Source organism: Hermetia illucens, chromosome 4 (genome assembly GCF_905115235.1).
Source record: "Hermetia illucens chromosome 4, iHerIll2.2.curated.20191125, whole genome shotgun sequence".
NCBI classification, from domain to species: Eukaryota; Metazoa; Arthropoda; class Insecta; order Diptera; family Stratiomyidae; genus Hermetia; species Hermetia illucens.
In genome coordinates, this window is record NC_051852.1 from 114,318,713 (window position 1) to 114,340,540 (window position 21,828).

Below are 21,828 nucleotides of genomic sequence, written 5' to 3' on the forward strand. Positions count from 1 at the left end.
AAGTAGCCTTTGAGAGCTTACTTCAGTATATTAAAGACGCTGTCTTATAGACTGGCGGTGTTCCTAACACTAGTCCCATGCATCGCCTTCAAGAATATATGGATACTCTACCATGGAAGATGAAACTTCCCTTCCAATATAAAACATATTAGTATTTTAATTCTATATAGGAGACGGTATTGTTGTGAACCATTCACTAAATAATCTTCGAGCTTCAGGAAAGCAAAATTTGTTCCATTCACTCGTAGGGAGGGGCGAATCTGTTGGAATTATTGAGTTTGTTCGCGTTACTTTTGGTATGTGGGCCGATAGGGAAGGTTTCTCAGAAGTAGAGTTGTAGTTGTGTGTTATCAATATCGAGCTGGCGTCATGGTGCTAGGAGACGCATCCCTTTGTGGAGTGTGGTAGTCTAGGAAAAATGTGGCAAAGAACACTTAGGAAATTAATTGATTTAATATGAGAACCTATCCTGTAGTCAGTGACCTTCGGTCCTCTTTAGATTCAATCGGGAACCACAAGGAGAGTTTTGCCGTGAGTAGCACAGCGGTAATTTTTCATACTGAATACGGACTCAGCATTCGTATCAGTGGATGGGAGGTCTACCTAACACCTACGCTGCAGTTAAGAGGAACGGGGTACGAGTCATGAAGCGCAACCCATCCCCCGATATTGGCCTTCCTGATTCTCATAGCATCAACAAGTCCCCGGTGAGGCTTCGTTGCAAGAACGACTTCAAATGAGCCAATTGAAGACTCGGGTCTGGACGCCCGCTGAATTTATACTTTTCAAAGGGACTTAAGAACGAATAAGACAACTTTCTCTCCGAATTGAAGGATAAATGGCTCACAAAACTGGCAAAATTAGTCTTCAGCAAAACCTTTACTTATGATCAGAATTTAGGAGTGGAACAGAAACTTCCCTTCGCATCTATTTGCATATGTTTTTGATCTATGTGCATTAATAAATTATTCATAATTATTTCTCGCATGAAATGCACAAACTCTCAAATTTAGAAAAACCTAAACAAGCAGAACTTATTTTCTAGAATGTCTGAATGTCAACCAGACACCTTTGCTTCCGCCATTTCATTGTTCACATCTGTCTGCATAAATTAGCATATGCAGTTCGACTAGTGAGTCATATAAATTTCACAGAATCGAAGCGATTCAGTTCCATTTCGTTGAAAGATTTGAGAATTAATCAGATTACCTTAGATGGTCGTTTTACTTTCAGCCCACTGGGTTCAATGTGGGAAGCGTTGAATCCTCACTAGCTCTTTGAAACCGGAGGAGTTAATCTGAAGAAAATTTAACTGGTGCTTGGTTGGAAGACGCTGAAAATACGAGGTCAGCATGGTTGTTAGATTATTTGGCTTGTAATCTATTATGGAATATCTTTCGTAGTTCCGAATAAAATCTTATGGAGAATTAAGTTTTGAGGCCGTTCTGGATGCCGGATGCGTACGAGTATCAAACAATGGCTATGCGGATAGTTTGCGGAAATATATTTTCACCGTAGATTCAATTTTTACTTTAATTCAAAGATTTTTCAGTGCCAAATATAAATATTTATGTAAACATCTCAAGCCTTGTGGGAGTCAGATGCTTTGTAAAGATGTTATGAGGCCACTGGATTGTCTGATAGTGTTATATCACTTTAGTTCTCTTATTTAGTTTTCTTTATGCATGCTTTGTTCATATCTACATCATGTTCACTACGGTATCTAATTAGAAATTCTTCTTTATTATACCTTTTACTATAAGAATACGCCAATTGCGTTAGTGTTATCTGCTAGGCATGAAGTGATCATAAAACTGACGATACCTAAGCATAATATTATGACTCAGAAATAGTGCTCTTAAGCGCAGATAAGGGAGGAGGGTTTGAGGCAACTTTGTGCTACCATCAGCAGAACAAAATAGTATATTTGGACTTACTCCGTTATGCTAAATCTTGCTTGCCCTTGGTGGCGGGTCTCACGACAAGTCGACCAAGAAAATGCATGTCGGGAAACCGGAAGCTGGACGCTCCAGGTACGAAAGGTTTTGGGTATTTCTTATATAAAGACATTTGAGTGTTCATTTTTCGCATTAGTCGTAGCACATAATATATGCATATAATATGTAGGAGCATCCACTTTCAGGTGATATTGACATACATAGTCTAGAATTTGCGCAGAAGCGACAACTTTGACGTAATAACGTAATGTTAATAATAGTGCGATTTCCACCAAACTTGATAGGATTATGCTATTTGTTATAGCCTACATCACTGCTAAGATGAATTAAAGGGGCATTTTGCAGCAATTATTAAAAATTATAGTAATATACTATTATTACCTTCATTTGAACAGATATCGTGGTGAAAAAAATGTACACCCCCTTTTGCATGTATGGGGACCACCCTTTAAATTCAACGGAAAAATATGTAATCCACTGTATGTGTTAGTGTTCACAGTTCCCACCTTTTCACCAAATGTGGTGTCAATCGCTGCGACAGTTTCTGAGAAAAATGCGTGTGACGGACAGACAGACAGTAAACCGATTTTAATAAGGTTTTGTATTAAATAAAATCTTAAAAATGATAGTGTTGAATTCAAAGCCTCGGGGAAATGCTAGGGTGCTGACCTCAGTCGAGGGGGTCCCAGTCTTATCGAGAAAAGAGCAACGGCTCTTGACGCATGGACTGCATCAGGACATAAGTAAATTAGTCCGAGCGAAACAAATACGTGTCTGCACGTTAAATAGAGACGAAAAAACTGGCAAGAGCCCTTCGAAAAATTGATATTTGTGCTCCACAAAAAGCTCGATGTTGTAGTGCAAAAGTCCTACTACATAGAACGTGAACAGGATAATAACTGCGATAAACTTCTCTACTCGTATGTTGGTAGCCCACGCACTTAATATGGTGTTGACATTGCCATCTTTTGGGGTTTCCGTGATGTTATTAAATAAGTCAAACGATTTGATAGCGAACCATTACCTGAGCGGTCCATTGCAAACACCTTCACGATAAACAGAAAATTCGGCACGCGAGAGAAGTTGTGGGATTGCGGGAATATTTCATTGGAATATTTTGCCCATCCTTCACTGCCACAACATTGCCGTTATTTGAAACAATTCCACCTGTCGGCGCACTTTTTCGGCTTGGCTAATTGTGGTTGAACCCCTTGTGGGCGGTTATGGCGGCGCCTATATCATGGGCAGAGCTCATTATAGGCTCAGGCGTGGAGCTGCACTGTACAACTCGGGCATTGTGCCCTTTAGTTGCGATAGAGGTGTTAGATAAGCCTCCATTCACCCAATCAATGCTGAGCTTGCACTCAGTATAAACTGGTACAGTTGCGTCAGACACAGCGGGGCTCTGACTGTGGTCTCTAAATCAATCCGTGTCCAAGAGGACGGTGGGATTATGCGTACATGGCAGGTACTCACATTAAACTCTGAGGACCTTCATGCGAGGGTAGCCGAAGTTGATAAGGCAATAAAACGGGTGCAATCGGGGAAATCAACAGGACCTGACGACATCGCATCTGTGAAGAGTTGGAACTCAATACTCTCAGTAAGTTTTTCAATCGCGTTACTGAAGAAGGTAGGATATCATCTGACTAGTAAGAAAGCACAACCAAAGCCTCGTGAATGCATCCAGATCAGGTTTTTGCGAGAACAATATGGTGCAACGGTTCATGATGAACCAACTCGGCTTCTGAACGAGACAATGGCTGAAGAAGAAAAAAAAATATAGGGTGTTTCTGGAAAAAAGCGGCAACCACAGGATGTCAACGATCGTCCTGTACCTACATATGATATTCAAACGAAACTGAGCTAGTAAAACAGGTCAGAAAAATCACATCAATTCTGCAGTCGAACAACACTTCCTGGTACAAGACCACAAAATGGATTAGATTACGGTGTTCAAACACGTCAAACATAACAAATCGGACCCCTATGCGGGGTATCTTTTGAATACAGATGTGGGTGATCCGCACATTTCTTGACTCTTGAAGTGGTCAGGCTCGAAGGCGCTTTGAGGGATAGGACCACCGGAGGAACGGGCGTCCAGAACCGATGAAAGATGTCGTGCAATCCGTTTGTGCCAACAGATGGCGTTCGTCGCAATAAAGGTTTAGTAATTACGACAATTAGTATACAAAAATTTAGCATATATTTAGATTAAGAGCTTTTCTGAGCTCATTCTCCTGGACAAGGAAGCAAGTGGCTGCCGAACTCCGTATCCGGTTGATAATAAAAGGCACACATTAAACCCCGCTGCGCCTGTTATTCACCGATTTCGAAAAAGTTTTCGATAGCGAGGATAGGGAGTGTATCCAGAGTGCTCTGCGCAGTGGGGCATTCCAGGGAAACTAATAGCTATTATCAGAGACACATATGCTAGCATCAAATGTCGCGTGCTGCACCGAGGTAAAATGTCGATTAATTTCAGATGTAAAGCGGAATCCGCCAGGGTTGCATCTTGTTCGGAGAACGTGGAAGTATTCAACGGACAATGACGTCTTTCCTCAAACACCTCGACTACGCTGATGACATCTGTTTGTTTTCTCACCGCGTCATGGACCTTGGCTCCTGATTTGAAAAGATAGATAGTTCTCAGTCTGACGGGTCATCGCACTCTCTCTATCTGCACTAATGGGTAGAGCATGGAATGCGTCCACTAATTTGTATATCTAGGATCTGCCGTTGGTGGTATCGAACTGGATGTTGCTTGACGCATCAATAGCGCTAGAGCCGTTGTTGCTGCCCTGTCTAAAGCCTGGAAATGCAATTATCTCAAAACTTTCGACGTCACATCACGATACAAATTCCACTGCCACTAGCGAGATTTGAACCGCCACCTTCCGTACGACAGCCTTGCGCTCTAACCACTCAGCTATCCATACAACTATCGCCTCATAGGTAGTATATATCCAACATGGAATTTTCGGGACACAAACACATTTTGTTGCTGCTATGTCACTGAAAATCTTTAAAGCTTTTGCAGATTTTACACATATGTATATTTCCCAAATGTATCTTCTGCAGTCTAGTGTAATTCCCAGATAATTAACCACTGTTTCCTGTTTAACATTTATGCTGTCTTGATTGGTTTGATACTCAGAACTCTATTCTTGCAATAGTTGCTAGAAGTTCTCAATCGGCGTTCAGAGGGTTGTATAGGTTGCAGGACGAAAACATTGGATTGCTACCCAGGATGGAGCCTAGAAACTGCGAAACTATCGCTGAGCCTTATTCACCTCGATGCTTATTCTGCGACATAAAGAGCGAAATCTGATTTCTGTCCGAATGAACATGGGCTGTGCAGAACATCGGCGAGTTGAAGGCACTACCAACCGAAGACGACGGACAAGTGCTGCCACCCCCAACCATGGAGGAGACAGTCCGTGCAATCTATCGGCTTAAGAATCATAAGTCGCCCGGAGTCGATGGAACTCCAGTCAAACTGGTTAAATGACACATTTTCTCTCTGCGCACGTTGTGTTCATGACGATAAAATTAGTACCTATTGATATTTCTACTTGTCTGTTTCCTAACGTTTTAGTTATCCAGAAAGGAGATATCATTTTGTATTTCTACACCTTCCATATCCAACAACGCATACAGTGCTATTTGTTCGTCTCTATTAGATTGTGTGATATATTTGTCAGCTGCGGGGGAAGTTTCGGCCAATCGTGCTGCCTAGTAAGCATGTTGGCGTGGTCTGAATTGAACACTTTTTATGGCTTCCATGCCATTGGTATATGTCTCAAGGTTATATTGACACCAGGCTTCCTCCTGAAGCAGTAGGCAAGAATAATTTCTAGGCTTCTTCGGAGTAGTGCTAGGTTTCCGAAAGGTATCAGTTGTTTAAAAGTTCCTATCTTGATTTATGATAGCTTTCGGGTGCACCTACTCAGCTATTCTACCGTTTTCGTTTTTCGTTCCTCTGTTTGTTAATGGGTATCAGGCAAAATGTTCCCGTTTTCCCTAGTTGAATAGGACCCTGGAAAATAAATTTTCACAAGTAGGTTAATTCAGCTCTGTGCATGCTCGCTAAATAGACAGACAGAGGAAATTTCTCTGTCCTTGGCTAGAGCCTTGCGTGGTGTGAATGCTTCCGTGGATTATTCAATCTCTTCACAACATTTTCTGGAGTTATTTCGCTTTGTTTCGCTGATTGCGTTGCTTTACTTCGTCACTGCTTTTTTTGTACTTTGTCCAGTGCTCGGTCCACACCGAGAACCATACCATTATGGCTTGTTGAAGAGTTTTAGGGCGTTTGTCCAACAACAGTCACTTAGACAGGCTGTTCCATCAGGATACGTTCTTTGGTGAAGTGATTGCCTCATCCGAACAGCAGGCCACATATGCGTCAATGATGATTTTGCTGCTTCTTGGTTTCCTGGAATTCCTCCATATTCTCTCTATTTCAAAGTTGCCTTCAATTCTGTGATGGAGCATGGAGAGTCCTTTCGAAACTCTCCAGTTCCTCACTAGCTCATTCATAAGGCTATCCCCCTCCGTTATGTTTAGTACTTCTTACTTCATGCTAATCACGAATGTTGGAATTTTTTATGCTTTCCTATGCTCAAAACATATAATATGTTATATGGTATCTATCTACTATCTGTGCCCTGTAAGTTGGAGCTTAAGAATACACTCAAACTCCGCCTTGTTTGTCATAACAGACGATTAGCAGTAGACGAAAACCGCAAGGAGCGCTCTCCTAACCTGGGTGTCAAGATTCTGGTTCAGATTAAGGAGGACCATAATTGAATGGTGCTATACACCAACGGATGCATTCTAAGAACCATCCCACGCAGTTCAGGGGAAGCTTTCTAAAGGTAACAATGTCATCTTTATGGGTGATCTGAATGTTAAGGTGGGCTCTGACAATACCTGCGACCCCCTCAGTTCAATATTGGCCGTTTGTATGATCCAGCGGTCGTTCGACAGTGGGAAAGCTATCTTCCTGATTGGATGGCAGATATACTGAGTAATCTGCCTGAGAATAATGAATAGAAGGTGTTGAAGGCTCTATTGTCTGCTGCGAGTGTTAGTGAAGCGCTTGAACTCCGATATCGAGCGAAATCCCAAGAGGTTCAGCTTAGTACGAGCGGTGACAAAAAAGAATTTGCTACTGCGTTAGTCAAGGAAGTAGACGATGTGGCGGGATGCAATGATTTCAAAAGTGCATCCTGCATTACGAAAGAGCTTGCATATGGTCGAAAATTTTTCGATGTCCTATGAAGGACATTAACCATCGACTTCTAGTCCACGATGACGAGTAACTAGAGAGGTGGTCATCGCGGCTCTTAACCGTATCACATCCGGTTAGATTTCTCTTGTTGTGGATGAAATGATCAGTCACTATAACAGGCGGATACGGAGCCATTAATGCACTCAAACGCAGTAAAGCCACTGGAACTGACGGTCGCCCCATAGAGTTATTTATCGCTGCGCCTGCAGTTCATTCATTCCACTCGTACTGAAATCCGAGACCATTCCCAGAGAGTGGAAGAAGAGGATAATCGTTGATTTTCCAAAGAAGTGCAAGAAGTGCTGTCGCGAAGATAGTCGCTAAAATAATCCTGGAATACATCATTGTGTTGACTACATACATATTCTGCGGACCATTTCGTTTCGCTTTACCTGCTCGACATTGATTTCGACTCGGTTTTGTCAGCGTGAATTAGAATTGAAGCTAATAGCTACCACCAGGGTGACATACGATGGCGTAAAATGTCAGCTGCTTTACCGAGGTAAAATCTCGAAGGTCCAAAGCGGAGTCCGCCAGGGCTCCATTCTGTCCAGGATATTATTTCTTCTTGTTATCGGTAACGTTCTTTATGCTGCCTTATTCGGAGGACGCGGATAAATTCAATGGTAATGATATCTTTTCTCAAACCCGTCGACTACGCTGATGATATCTTTTTGCTCTCACACCGGGCCAACTGGTTCTGGATTTGGAAAGAAAAAAAGCAAGTAAAGTTGGACTGAAGATAAACACCAACAAAATCAAGGTTCTCAGTATGAGGAGGCATCACATTCTTCCAATCTGCATTAATGGGCAGAGCACCGATGACGTCTATCAATATGTATCTCTAGGAAACGTGGTTTTTGCCGACAGTGACGCCGAACTGGATGTTGCCCGAAGCACTAGCAACGTTGAATCTGCTTTGGTTGCCTTTCTAAAATCTGGAAATGCATTTATCACAACAGAAACAGATCAAGGGAGTAGCAGATGGTCTGATACTTTTACAAACCAAGAATTTGGCCGGCGCAAAGGCCTGTCACCTTGCGTTGTGATTTGAAGGCGGGAGTGGCAATGGGTGTGTCATTTCCATGTCTGGTTCATATTGTTCACCAAGAAACCGTAGTTGAGATTTTTCTTTCTGTTTTTCAACAGTGTTCCGGTCTAACGGCAGGGCTATGATTATGAAGCACGCTCGCAGAACTAGATCGGGTCTTTCTGGAGTTGGCAATTAAGCAGTCGTGAAGAATATGCCGTTTTTATTTTTTGGTTGGGAGCGAAGAAGTCAATCATTTGTTGGATGCTTTGATGTCAATACCTGGCGACGAATTCTTTATATGACCTGCGGAGAACGCCTACTTTACAACAATCGTACTGATAACAAGTTTTTCTTTGCAGTTTCGCGAGCCTTTGCGCATCCTTTTTGCTATTTAGCTAGCAATTTGTAAACAAAAAGATGTTTTGAGATGAGAACTGAAGCTAGAACTTTGTAGATGGTATGGAGACAAGTAATTAGCCGATATTTTGAAGGTCAAGAGATACCCTGTTCCTTAGGGATGAGAAAAGTTATCTCCTTGATGGAAATTTGTGGAACTAATATCGAATCGAAATTTCACTATCACCTGATTGGCAGGATTTACCAATACAATGTGAGTGCTCTTAGCCAGAAGTTGTGAATCTTATCAACCCCCGGGGGCTTCTAATTTCCTGCCTTTTCAAAGGCTCGTTCAATGTCGACTTCAGCTATATCAGGGATGGTCATTTCGGGGAGGGCCTCGCATGAACACATAAGATGTGGAAGGCACGCTGCTTCTAAACTGCAACGTCTGGGTTGGCTGTAAACACTTCCCCAGAAGTCTTCTGCCTGATCCAGATCGAAGTTACTTTCCCAAACATAGTTGCTGAGATTTCTATAAAATTTGGTTTTGGTAGGGCAAGGTGTTGTATGTCCTCCGCTGAAAGCTCTTTTGGTATCTACGGATGCGATTGGAGAGGTAGTAGTTTTCAATGATGGATGGATGGATGCTGATGGATTTCCAAGAAGTGCTTGCATCAGCCAGCAGTTTCTTTTCGACTCTTTTGTTGAGCCGAAACACCCAGAACAGTAAAGTTTGTTATTTGCGCCAAGCTGTTGATTATTGAGATGAATAACCCTGGAAGCTGCAATGTCGACCAGGCTGTGACTCTCTATCGTAATAATCTCGTTAGCAAAACGTTCAGTCAAAATTCTACCAACGGCAGCAATGCTGTTATTAGCTGCCGAAATAAAACCTTAATTTTGAGATCTTTGGCTTAGCGTCTGTTGTTCCGCGAACGCGACCGGGAATGCGGTTAAGGCCTGGTTATAAATTGGGTCAACATTCAAAGTTACTAAGTTTCTCCTCACTATTGGGTTCAAAAAGCGCATTACAGATGGAGTATTCGAGATGCTTAGTATGGTTGTGAATGACTCTATATCGAATTCAAGTGAAACTTCGTAGAAATTTGTTGCCGGGTTGGAAAGGCAACCCGATTATTTTTCGCTATCACCCGGTATTGGTTGATGACGTTCTGCTCCGGAATATATCATAGTTTAGGAAATCGGGTTCTGACCGCGTCGTGGAGTCTGTGTCTGTACTCTGCTGGATTCTGTTCCAAACCCGTGAGCCGATAATAGGCGGGGTGATAATTTCGTTTAGGTGGTTTGACTAAACGATGCCTAGGTCTTCTGCCCCTGGTAGTTGCCGGCTTAACCGCCAAAGCAGCCAAGGGCGAAGAACCCCTTTCATGTTGTTGAGTGACCCTCAACCGTGTTGGGCAGTGGTTTCGTGCTTTCTTACATGTATTTCCGGTCAAAATGTTTAGCTTATGTCGTAGGCATTTTCTATTCACCTGAGAGAGATACTACAAGTATCCTAAGAAGAATTAAAACATGGAAGAAAGTACGGAAATTATTATATAAAAGCGAAGCAACGTAAACGAGCCTATAATAGCGCGGAATTACATAAATGATAGGATAACTGGAAACATATTACAGTGTGGCAATCAACTACTGCTTATAAAGTGTATGCACGATAGTTGCGCCAAGTCACTGATGGAACTGAAAAGATAACGTTCATTTACATTAAAAAGCGGTTAATAAACTTTCATTGAAATTCAATTTGTTTAATTTGCGACTCGCAATCAACTTCCAGCCCAGCCTATGTTCTGCTTGAGTGAATTAGTTGACGTGCCGCGTTTGAAAAATGTGCGGCCATGAAAGTGTTACTTCCAGCACAAGTTCGATTTCAATATGATTGGAGCCCGGTGAAATCGTTCGATGGAACTGCAGAGCAGATAGGTGTAATGATAATAACAACCAATAAATAATAACGACTACTGTGAACATGTGAGAAGTGGTAGTCGCTCCCATTCCAGCACCCTTTGGCGCCGTCCCGTTCGTACAACTGAAGATGCCCCCCAAAGAGAGTGAATCGAAACCAAACACGTTTTTCACTTTCCATTGACACAACAAAGGCTTTTTCAGCGTTCTTCAGATTGCGACCATCTGTTGGTATATCTGTTGTTTACAGGTGTAAATTAGATAGTACCAGAGATGAATATTGATAAGGTCCAAAATAGCTGCTAAACGCGAGATGCTGTGAAGTGCGAACAACGTTGTACTAAGGTGGGGCTGAAATCCGCAAATAGCAAGCAGAGTTCAAGTAGGGCACCCAAATTGTGACTACGCGGAAAAAATTAAAATAAGTAGTCACGTAAAGATTTACTGAGCTATAAACGGTTGAACCACAAAGGAAGTTTTCTTTCTGCACTTTTACTTCTTTTACTTTCACTTATTGACGAAAATAGTAGAATTTAGTGGAAATAAATCAAAACTTTGCTGCGGTTCTGAGAATTGTTTTCCTTGGCTTGAGCCAACTTACCTTGAATGGGAGAATTTTGGCAAAAAGATCGATTGGTTAAATATATCTGAAACGGAAAATAGAATTTGCAATTGTAGTGATTCATTTAATTCCTTTCTTAAGTTAGTTTATGAAAATATTGCTGTAGACATATTCGTGTCTGTTTGAGATCTCCAAACGGCATAAAGCAGTTATGCATATTTAAGTCTCATCATTATTCGTTCATAGTGACATATTCTAGCTGACATTTCTTTTAGCTATTTCGTGTCATATACCATCAAAGAGTTCCTGGCATTTGGTATGTTTATCAGGGCCAACTTTGATTAAAATGCGTTTCCTGTAAAGTTTCTTTGACTGGAAGGGAGCCGAATCAGATGGCTCGATGAAAAAATCCCCAATAAGAATGGCATTGCGCGACGATGCATTACTGTCAGGCAGGTGACATGTACAGCTTTTTTCGTGTGGTCACCAGCCTTATTAAGTAGTCCAGCCACACTTCTATGAAGGTCTGCTCATCTACTCCTTTTTTGGGCCAGCCTGATGTTCCTCTCGGCTTTGGGTATGTTATTTGGCTATCATGGCTCTCTACTTAGTTTGAAAATAACCGCCTGGTGATCGCTGTGGGTGAAGTCCTCGTTAATGTGCCAGGTCATGCAACTCGGCAGTGAAGGTAACAACGTTGGCCCGAAACGTCTAATCAACTTTGGGGTTTTTCTTGTTGCTTCCCCATTCCAGGATCCATGCATTAAAATCACCGGCATACGACTGACGACACGACACTACAGTTTTGCTAACGTCCACTGTGAGCAACACGACATGACAAAATATTGCCTAGTGCATTTGCAAGGTAATTGTATTGAACGTATTGAACGTAACGTATTGAAAGCACTATTATTAATTTATGTTTGGCATGGGAAAATGCCTCAGTTTGCCCCAGACAACAGACGGACAAATGACTGTGCATGTTTCGGACAGACAAATGCCTATGTCAGACGAAATATTTTTCTGCGGCAGACAAATGTCTGTGTCTGTCTTATATATCAGTCAGACATTTTTCGGACAAATGCCTAAGGCAGCAAAGGACATCAAACAGACAAATGTCTACGTCAGACAATGTCTGCGTCAGACAACGTCTGACAAAACCTGTGTCTGGGTCTTCCTCACGCATCAGTCAGACAAATGTCTGAGCCTGCATCAGATCACAGATCTGATGTCAGAGCTACACCCTGACATTTGTCCGAGACAGAAACAGACAGCCTGAAGGAGACATTTGGCTAAAGCAGATATTTGTCTGACACACACAGAAATTTTTCTGTTTTTGATGTCTGAGCCTGTGTAGGACAGACGCAGACATTTGTCTGTTGCAGAGAAAAGAACAGGAAACAGTCATTTGTGTGATGCAGATATTTATCCCCTGAGGCGACCGGAAGCATTTTCCTCCGCAAAACATAAGGTTATAATAGTGTTTTCAATATGTTTACGTTGCAAATACGTTAGGAAATATTCTGTCGTGTTGCGTTGTTCCCAGTGGGCGGTAGTGTGGTGTTGCTTACAGTAGGCATTAGCAAAACTGTCGTGATGTGTTCTGTCTGTCCCAGTGGGTGCGCTCTTTAAGGCGGACCTTATGTAAACCGCGCCCATTTTTAGGACACCCCCCTAGAGGTAAGCAACCTGCGGATACATTGTGTGCCTCTAAAATTTGATACCACTCTTGTTAAGCTGACATTGGAAAGATTGATGCTAGCAACAGCTTTGTAACAGCTAATGTTGCTTGAAGTTCAGTCTAGCATCTATTATTACTTCCAGGTCTTTGATTGTCGATTGTGTCGTTTCGTTACAACGCTTCGTGATTAGCATCCCGTCTGATGCGTCCAACTACCACTAGCAAATTGCTTCAGAAATATGTTCAGCCTTAACTTAATAATAACGGTTTTGTTTGGTACCTATTTCAAAGCCTCTTTTTTGTTATCTCCCAGTTTGATGCAAATCCTCAGCACCATTTGCACGTCTAATTCCCCCTTAAGCTAGTGCTCCCGAATTATCCTCCTTTTCTCGAAATTCTCGAAATCCTCAACCTATATACCGTTTTCGTCGTAATTCGTATTACTCACTACATTCAAAGGTCTTTGGAAACGATTGCCTCGCTTGGCGTTTTCAAATAAAACTCAAACTAGTCTTTTGTAAGAGAGCGAGATGTGTAATTTGCGAGTTGGCTGACCTTCAAATTTTTCCTTCACAAATCTGTAGGCATTTTTCCAGGGATTTATATCCCTTGCCAGAGACCATTATTAATTGCGAATGGTCTCGAGAGTGATCTAGTTTTGCACATCGGTCAGGGTTAGCCTAGTCAGTATTATTAACTTCGTCGGGATACAGTTTTACTCTAGCTATAGACCATATGTGGCTTTGAAATCGATGAAAAGATGGTGCAATTGATAATCATATTCCAGCAGTTTTTCCATCGCTTGTCGCAGCGAGAGAATCTGATCTGCCACTGATTTGTCTGAAGGGAAGCCACTTTCTGGGCGTGAGTTTGCTTCGATTTGCCTCCGGAGAATTGCGTTTTCCTTGGGACCGGTGTCTATCGATATTGTCATACCTGGTGAAGCAGAAGCACCTATGCCCTGATTTAAATGAGGTTCGCCTTCTTTCGTAGAGTATTCATTTGCCGTTGACTGGGAGCCTTCCGAGGTTCACAATGTCCGTTGCCCTCTTCAATATTCCAGTATTAGACCAGCTGCGTCCACGTCACCACTTTTTTTTCTTGAACTATTCCTGGTAGAGGGGAAAGGCAGCTTATGGGAGGCAAGATTCAGTTTATAGTACTCCCTCATTTATGCCTGAAGTTTCCTTCTGTTGTGCTTTCCCTTTTAGTTTTATGGAATTTATATACTCGTATCGTTGCCATTACCCCTTGGTGGAGTATAGCGCGTCAGCCACACCTATGTGCCAACGTTTTCGGTTACCTTAAGTGAGCTTCAGCTCCGCCCACGATTTTCCGAGATCCCTACACTTCTTCTCTACTGTTCTACGCCAAGTGCCTCTGGTGTGGCCCATCCGTCGGCCATCCTGGGATAGTCGATTCCCCTCCTTGATGTATGTCCTATCCACTGCCACTTGAGCCTGCCGATCACAATGCAGACGGGCTCTAAGTGTGTGCGCCGACTAATTTCTTCTTTTGTAATAGTATGAGGCCAGCAATAATATTGACATTATGGGAAGAACAGCCCGAAATGTAAAAACTGCTTTCATCCAGATCGAGCGGATGGCGCAAAATCTTGGGCTTCATATTAACGAAGGCAAGACGTAGTACATGGTGGCAACGTCAGCATCAAAGAATAAAGAAGTGATAATATCAAATCGCACTAGTCGAATAAGAACAATAAAGATGGGAAACTATAACTATGAGACTGTTGATAATATCTCCTCTCTAGGGTCGAAAATCGCAATAGATAAGAGCTACGACGATGAATGCGCACATGGTTGTTGGCAGGTAACAGAACCTATTTCGGCTTAGAAAAACTGCTCCACTTGAAACATATTACCATAAGGTCAAAGCTCTTACTGTACAAGACAATGAGCTTGCCATACATTTCTCGGAGTCTTAGGTTCTTAGCAAGAAAAGTTGTGACCACTTGGCCGCGTTCGAGAGAAGAATCCTCCGAAGAATTTTTGGTCTCCTGCATGAGGATGGACGATTCTGTAGCCAACATAACGACGAAATCTATGAGCGATACCTCGAATGTTTGGTTGTGGATAAAATGTAGCTAAATATGTTGCGATGGGTGGGTGATTTAATTCCTGCAGGTAAGGGTGATTCAATCCGGAAAGTCTATAAGCGAAACATTTATGGTAGAAAAAAGACGAGACAGGCTCTGCCTGAGATGGACCGATGACGAAGGCTAGGACGCCAGACAGCTTTTAGGAATATCGAATTAGTGTACTTGGGCACAAAACCGGGATATCTGGAGTTTCTTACTAAGGCAAATCTAGAAGGTTTGGAGCTTTTAAGTGACAGTGGAGATCACTTGCCATGTGCTACTCTTATATAGCAATACAGAAAGAACCCTAGCACAGAACAGTCTCACTCGAAATACATGTTGAGATAACTGTATTTCCAGATTTTAGACAACATAGCGAAAACAGATCTAGCGTGTTAATGCGTCACGCAACATTTAGTTCGGCACCGCTGGCAGCAGAAACCACGCTTCCTACATATACAAATTAATCAACGCCTTCCATGCTGTTTTCATTAATGCAGTTAGGGAGAGTGCGATGACCTGTCAGATTAAGAACTTTGGTTTTGTTGGTGTTTATCTTCAGCCGAACTGTAATTGGCTCGCATGTAACATTGTACGTCATTATGTGTCGCCCTGACAATAGCTATAAGTTTCTCCGGAATGCCCTTCCTGAGTAGATCATGTCAGATACACTTCCTGTTCACGCTATCGAAAGCTTTCTCGAAATCGATGAAGAGCAGGTAAAGGGAAGATCTAAATTCCGTGTACTAGTCGAAAATGATCTATAGGGTGCTGGTCAATGGTAGAGGATCGTAGCGAAAACCGGAGAGCAGCTTGTCCTTTGTCGATCTTTTATGCGTGCCAGGATATTTGAGCTATTATTATTGAAACGCCAGTGAGCACGCAGATACCCCTCCAATTGTCACACTCAAAACGGGTGAGCTTCTTTTGAATCTTAGCGATCATCCCCTTCTTCCACTCTCTGGGAAAAGTCTCGGATTCCCAAAGATTTCCATAGGAGTGGAAACAGCAGATCTGCAGTAACTGCAGGTGCAACAGTAAATAACTCTGCTGCAAGACATTGATGAGTGAAATGCTTTTTTTTCTCCTTGAAGGAACAGCCCGTATCCGCATGTTAGGGTGACTGCTAGTTTCATTGGGAAGAGTAGGAACCTCGTCAGATGTGATACGGCTAAGAATGAAGTGTTGTTTCCACATCTTCAATTGTTCCTCATTTTGGATGAGAAGTGAACCGTTAACGGCCTTCACAGGAACATTGAAGGAATTGCTAGCACATGCAAGCTCTTTCGTGAGGTGATATATACTTCTGAAATCATTGCGTTTTGCGGAATCTTTCGCTTCCCTGACCAGCGTTTTGTCGTGGCGGACAATATATGGAACTTTTTGGGATTTTGTACTGTAGCGCAGTTCGAGCGGGTTGCGCCCACCATCACTTGCAGTGGTCAATAGAACCTGCAACTTCTTCCGTTCATCGATCCGCTTCCAGGATTCCGCAGTCAGCCAGATCTTATGACGCGCCTTCGCGACGTGTCCGTCGATCTGCTTAGCACCTGAGAAAAGAATATTTTTAATGGCAGTCCAATACTCATCGATATTCTCAGGCAGGTTGCTACTACTGTCGAGCGACAACTGGATCATACAAGCGGTCGATATTGAACTTAGAGGCTTTCCAACCCTGCGAAAAGGGGAGGACGTAACAAGCAAGCGAACGTGAGCAACCATCAAATGGTAATCCCTTTCGAAGCTAATGGAAGGTTTAGGCAAAAATGCCATTAACCGGCTGTTTTTGGGTTTCCAGTTTCTCCAAATATGGGGGTTGCTGTACTTTTCTTTTTGGCTGACTGCGCTGTAAGTGGAGGCTGTTCACTGAAGGAAAAAACATGAGTTCCGCACTTTTAATGGGGGTCACATAAACTTGGTGAGACGTTCACTATTTGCGCTTCGGCCAAGTTGCATCCCAATGGCATTTTACCATTTGGAGAGTACAAATCTATAGCTATGGTTTGGACACTCTACCAGTAGCGGTAGTGCACAGGGCAATATCATACTATAGGGTACCCTCAAGGTGGTGTCCGAGAGGACCTTCTAATCTTCTTGACACTCATAGTGATGATTCGTTTCACCTATATCGGTGTTTCTGCCCAGTGATTTCATCTGCGGTTCTTTTAATTGCAGAGGTTGTCGCCAACATCTCGCAAACGCTACACAAATATTTTAAAATTTAAGATTTATTTCTTGATAAATTACATTCAATACTTCCAGCCAATACAGAAGTCGTTAATAGAAAAGGTTTTCGATACCTTTTTAGATAAAAACCTACAACTGGTGTGTCGATAAAATATTATAGAATGTGCATGCGCAAAGATCTTTTGTTTCAACTTCGAAATGTCAAGCCCATACAACATTTAAAGCCATGAAACGTTTCTGCAAACATATTTGTATTCTGAGAGTGAATGTCGCTTTGTTAAATTTTAGAATAAAAGTGAATCATCTAATTTAAATCTTGAGTGATGTATCTAATTAGAATAAGAAACTAGTTTTTGTAGAATAGTGTTTATGCTTCTGGGAGCTCCGAAAGATACATATCGGCATTCGCATTGCTCTGGTTTTATTTAAAGTCAGCAACATCTACCTAGAACTAGAAAGTTATGTAGATCAGACCATAATTGGAAAATGCGGGATCGAGATTCCCCAGCATTGCCCCATTGACTCCTCACTTTACCACCAATAATTTGTGAATTCCAACCGTACTTATGACGGGTATAGATTTCTCAAAGCAAACTATCTACTCCAAAATGCGTGAGCATAGTGGGCCTGGGCAAGCCCCCGGCAATATTATTCAAGTTTCGCCAACATTACAAGTTTCTTGAATATTCGCTAAGTCAGCGGACGAGCAATTGGGTGGCAAATATGACGGAGAAAGTTGAAGAGTGGAAAAGTGTTTACCCACTCGTACCATCTTGTGACCATGTAAGCAATGCAGCAAATGTGCTCGTAAAAAGCAGAAAAAGCAGAAAGAAAATAAACTTCTAAGGAAAGGAATTCCACGGTCAGTAGGAAATGCAGGTTTGGCTGCATCTGCGGTAAACCTTTATATAATAATGTTGGACAAATGACCGCGGGATTTCCAGCATTCGTATGGGAAGTGACAACAATGCATGTTGACCTCTTTCGAAATTGGTCTAAGCCAACTTTTGGGCACTTTGTTGTGATTTGTATTCATGTTGTGTTCCGCTCATTTGGCGTGATTTTGAGCATGTCTGAATGTTCATTTGAGTTGCTGAAATGTTTGTTGGGAAGTTCCACTTGTTGGCACACAGCTCATTGAAGCTTATTGAAAATAGTAAAATGCCTGATACAATAGATACGTTTCGAAATTAATTCGGTTCCTACTTTGCGAACGGTTTCTGAACAATAGGTGGGCGTGCATTGGATGGGCAGAGGAAGGGTCTTATCTTCTTGGGTTTGCATTTGGCAATAACATTTACCGGAATGCGTTTCTTGGTGCATACATATTGCAGTTTTGAAAAAGTATAGTAGGTAGGGCACGCAGAGTTGATTGTTTGCTTTAAACCAAAGTCCTGTTTATTTTGAATATCATTTCGTTGTGCTGTTTTATTGTTTCTATTAGGTGTTTCTTCATTTACTTTTTCATTGCCTAGAAGGCAAGTTGGTACAAAATACCAAAAAAGAAAGATGTTTGGAAGTAGAAAGAGTTTCACTCCTACCTTTGTACGCCAAAAAGAGGGTCAGTTAAAAAAAAAGCTACAAAACGTTTTCGTGGTGAAGTTGCATGTTCAGCGACTGTGATAGAGAAGGATATTGACTAGTCCGCTCATCAATGCCTTGCAAATTATCTCAAGTTGTATATGGGGTGGTCATGGTTTAGAACATGACTGGGTTCTCTAACCCACGTCTCTGGATGGTTGTCTCCCCTCTCTCCGTTTTCGACAGGGCACAGCCCGAACATTGTGGGCTAAGGAGTAGAAACGATGCATCCTAACAGTTCTGACATTGGTATCGGGCTTCCCCACAGTTCCACCAAGTTTCGGTAATACCTTCTTGACGGTGTCCTATTTGAGTCTAGGTTTAATAACTGATGTGTTGGAACGACCGTCCCAGCGAACCTACGAGCAGCTAAGCGGTCCTGCCGGTTTTTGGATTTGTTAACCTATCTATATAGCTACCTGACCATATAACTCTGAATGCACATTGGAGGTCGCACCTGATTTTCGGTTTTAATGACTGGATTACTGGCCAAGTAGTCGCGTTCTTATTAGGTCCGACTATGAATTCGCTCCCAAAAATCGATGTCCGACAGCCGGTTGTGAAATTGATTTCGGAGAGCGTCCGCAGACTTAGCCAGTTAACTTCCCCATTGGAATACCGATACTACCTGTAGCAGCCAGTAGGATCGCCATATCGCCATATGGCTCCATACTGAAAAGGAAGCTATGAATGGACAGTGAACTCTTCTATCTGTTAAACTTTAGATCCCATAAATGTATCTTGTCAGAGAATAGTGTGCTTAGAAGACGTGGTGTGGAACATGTCAAAAGTGTTAATGGAGGCCACGGAAATGAAACACCAGCTGGGGGTCTTTTCATCGCTGGTAGGCGTACTTCGTCCAGGATATTTTTCAGGAATGAACTCTGTTTAGACTTAGTGAAAGCCGCATTCATCAAATAAGAATCCGAAAGAGATTTGAATATTACGTCGTCCTCTGTTAGTTAATTGAGTTTTTGGGAACTCCTGCTTTGTATGTTCAGTCTAAAGGATGGCCGAATCCTCGTGCATCTTCGTGGCCAAGCGATGTATCCCTTTCGGGTACTTTCTTCCCGAATCTGTTTAATCAACAATAATACAAAAATATCGGAACTGTGAAGCCTCTAATCTCCTAAAATTTTACATTTCACGAACTCAACAGATGAAACTCACTGATGGCGAAAAGCTGTCTCAACCCCGTCAAGGAAGAATACACAACTTTCCAGATTAATTTTATTAAACGATTGTCATTTAACACGCAGGTTGGTAGGGGCATTTCTCAGAAGCACGGACGCCAATACCTTCCGGCGGATAATCGCAAAGGCTTGCTAACCCAGAGGCTTTTGAAAGGCAATTGCCTATACGATAGCAAGTCCAGAAAACAAACCCAAAAAGCGAGGCTGCCTTTTCAACTCCCTTAGAACTCAGAAATGTTCCAGCTTTAGGGTCCCCACTCTATCTTGACATCCTCCGGCCATTATTAATGAAGGTAGCCCTATTAATTGCAATGGGTTCCAAGGAAATCGGGAGAAAGTGTCGGAAAGAGGACCTGTATCCGACATTCCCACATAGCGGTTAACTCTTACATTTTTGATTTGTTAAACGCTCAGAATAGAAAAATAAATTCCTTTCTAAAGGCCCATAAGAAATGTCGGTTTGTGAGCTCTATTACACGACGGTGTGAGAAAACTACTGAGGAACTTTTACAAGTTTCTAGGAGCAAGTAAGTAGCTCGCAAATTCCAGCTGCCAGCTTTAAACCTTCTAGATATCCTAATCTATCCATTAATATTTGTTTAAAAGATAATTTTCGAACAATGAGAATCCTAATATCGGTGAAAAAAAGCTGCATAAAAATCTTCTAAGACGGGTTTGTACCCAGACTTAGAGGGATAATGTTTTATAGTTTGAATAACTAGGAAAAACTTTAAGTCTGAAAGGCTCAGCATTTTTTGGACCATTGATCTGAGAGTCTCATTCATGTTCTGGTTAAAAACGAACTTTTCGAATTGGACTTTTGGCAATCAAAAGAGGACAAAGATCTGTTTCGTTTCAAATTCGGCTTCTTACTGTGGTGATGGAGCTGATTAAGGAATATCGTCGAAAAAATTAAAGAAGAAACTTAAAACAGATTATCGCTTAACAATCGTCGTGTCTGGTGAGTGAGCCATCAACCCATAGCGACTATAACATAATTTTTCTCGACATCGGAAACGGAGAAAGTAAAAAGAACTAGAATGGCTGGTTGATCTACCGGGACTTTTTAAGAGGAGACATTCCTGACAGGCTATGAGGTGTTCACTACTCGAACAGGACACTGATGTAAATTGACAGTTAGCTGTATTTCTTCTTCTTTTTCTTCAGCCTTTGTCCCGTTCAGCTCGGTCTCATCGTGATCGGTTTCGCCATTCAACTCTATCAAATGCCTGACCTGAATGCAATCGCGAGGCTTTTAAATCCCTATACAGCGTATCAAGCCACCGTTGTTTCAGCCGGTCGTTTGGTCGCTTATTGTCGACTTCGATGGTCAGACCAATCTTGGAAAGTGACGATAACATTGAAAACGCCCCTCTTGCCATTTTTCCACGATCAGCGCAACTCCATATCGATCGCGGATATCCTCATTTCGGATGTGATCAAAACGTGGCACGCCACTAGTCCATCGCAGCATCTTTGTTTCCATTACCGCAAGACGCCGTTCATTGTCTTTTTTAGTCGACCGACCCTTAGAACCATAGACAGCGATAGGACGGACGGCATTGTGGTAAATTTTAGATTTGAGACTTTCGTTGATAAGTTGATCTCAAAAAACAGTTGTGGAACGCCACTTCATCCAGATTGAGTTAATGCGTGAAGCAATTACATAACGCAGTTCTCCATTGGCTGATAGCATTGACCCAAAATATTTATATCGCTCAGTTCTCAGTTTTATTTAGAGTCAATCTCAGACCCTGTTCTTCGAGATCATTTTTGTATAAAGCAGTGTTCAGGGCGCTGCGCGTTGGATGTCCCATGTGAGGGTGTCCATAACAAGAACAAAGAGGAGTGGTGAGAGGGCGCTTCCTTGATGAACCCCAACAGAGACACGAAACAGTTTTGATACGCCTGCTGTATTGCTTGTGACGCTATAATCCTTCGACCTCATTTGCATCACAGCAGAAACCCAAATTGCTG

The 21,828-nt window shown here is 42.2% G+C and overlaps 1 protein-coding gene across 3 annotated transcripts in view; it reads right to left on the bottom strand.

Annotated features, from left to right (window-relative positions):
• Positions 1-21,828, bottom strand: part of LOC119653643 (sphingomyelin phosphodiesterase) — a 94,830-nt gene that overhangs the window by 44,414 nt on the left and 28,588 nt on the right. For all 3 annotated transcript variants that reach the window (XM_038058455.1, XM_038058454.1, XM_038058456.1), the window contains exon 2: positions 11,151-11,196. The gene's annotated coding sequence lies outside the window, so the exon portion shown is untranslated. The remainder of the gene's footprint in view (positions 1-11,150; positions 11,197-21,828) is intronic.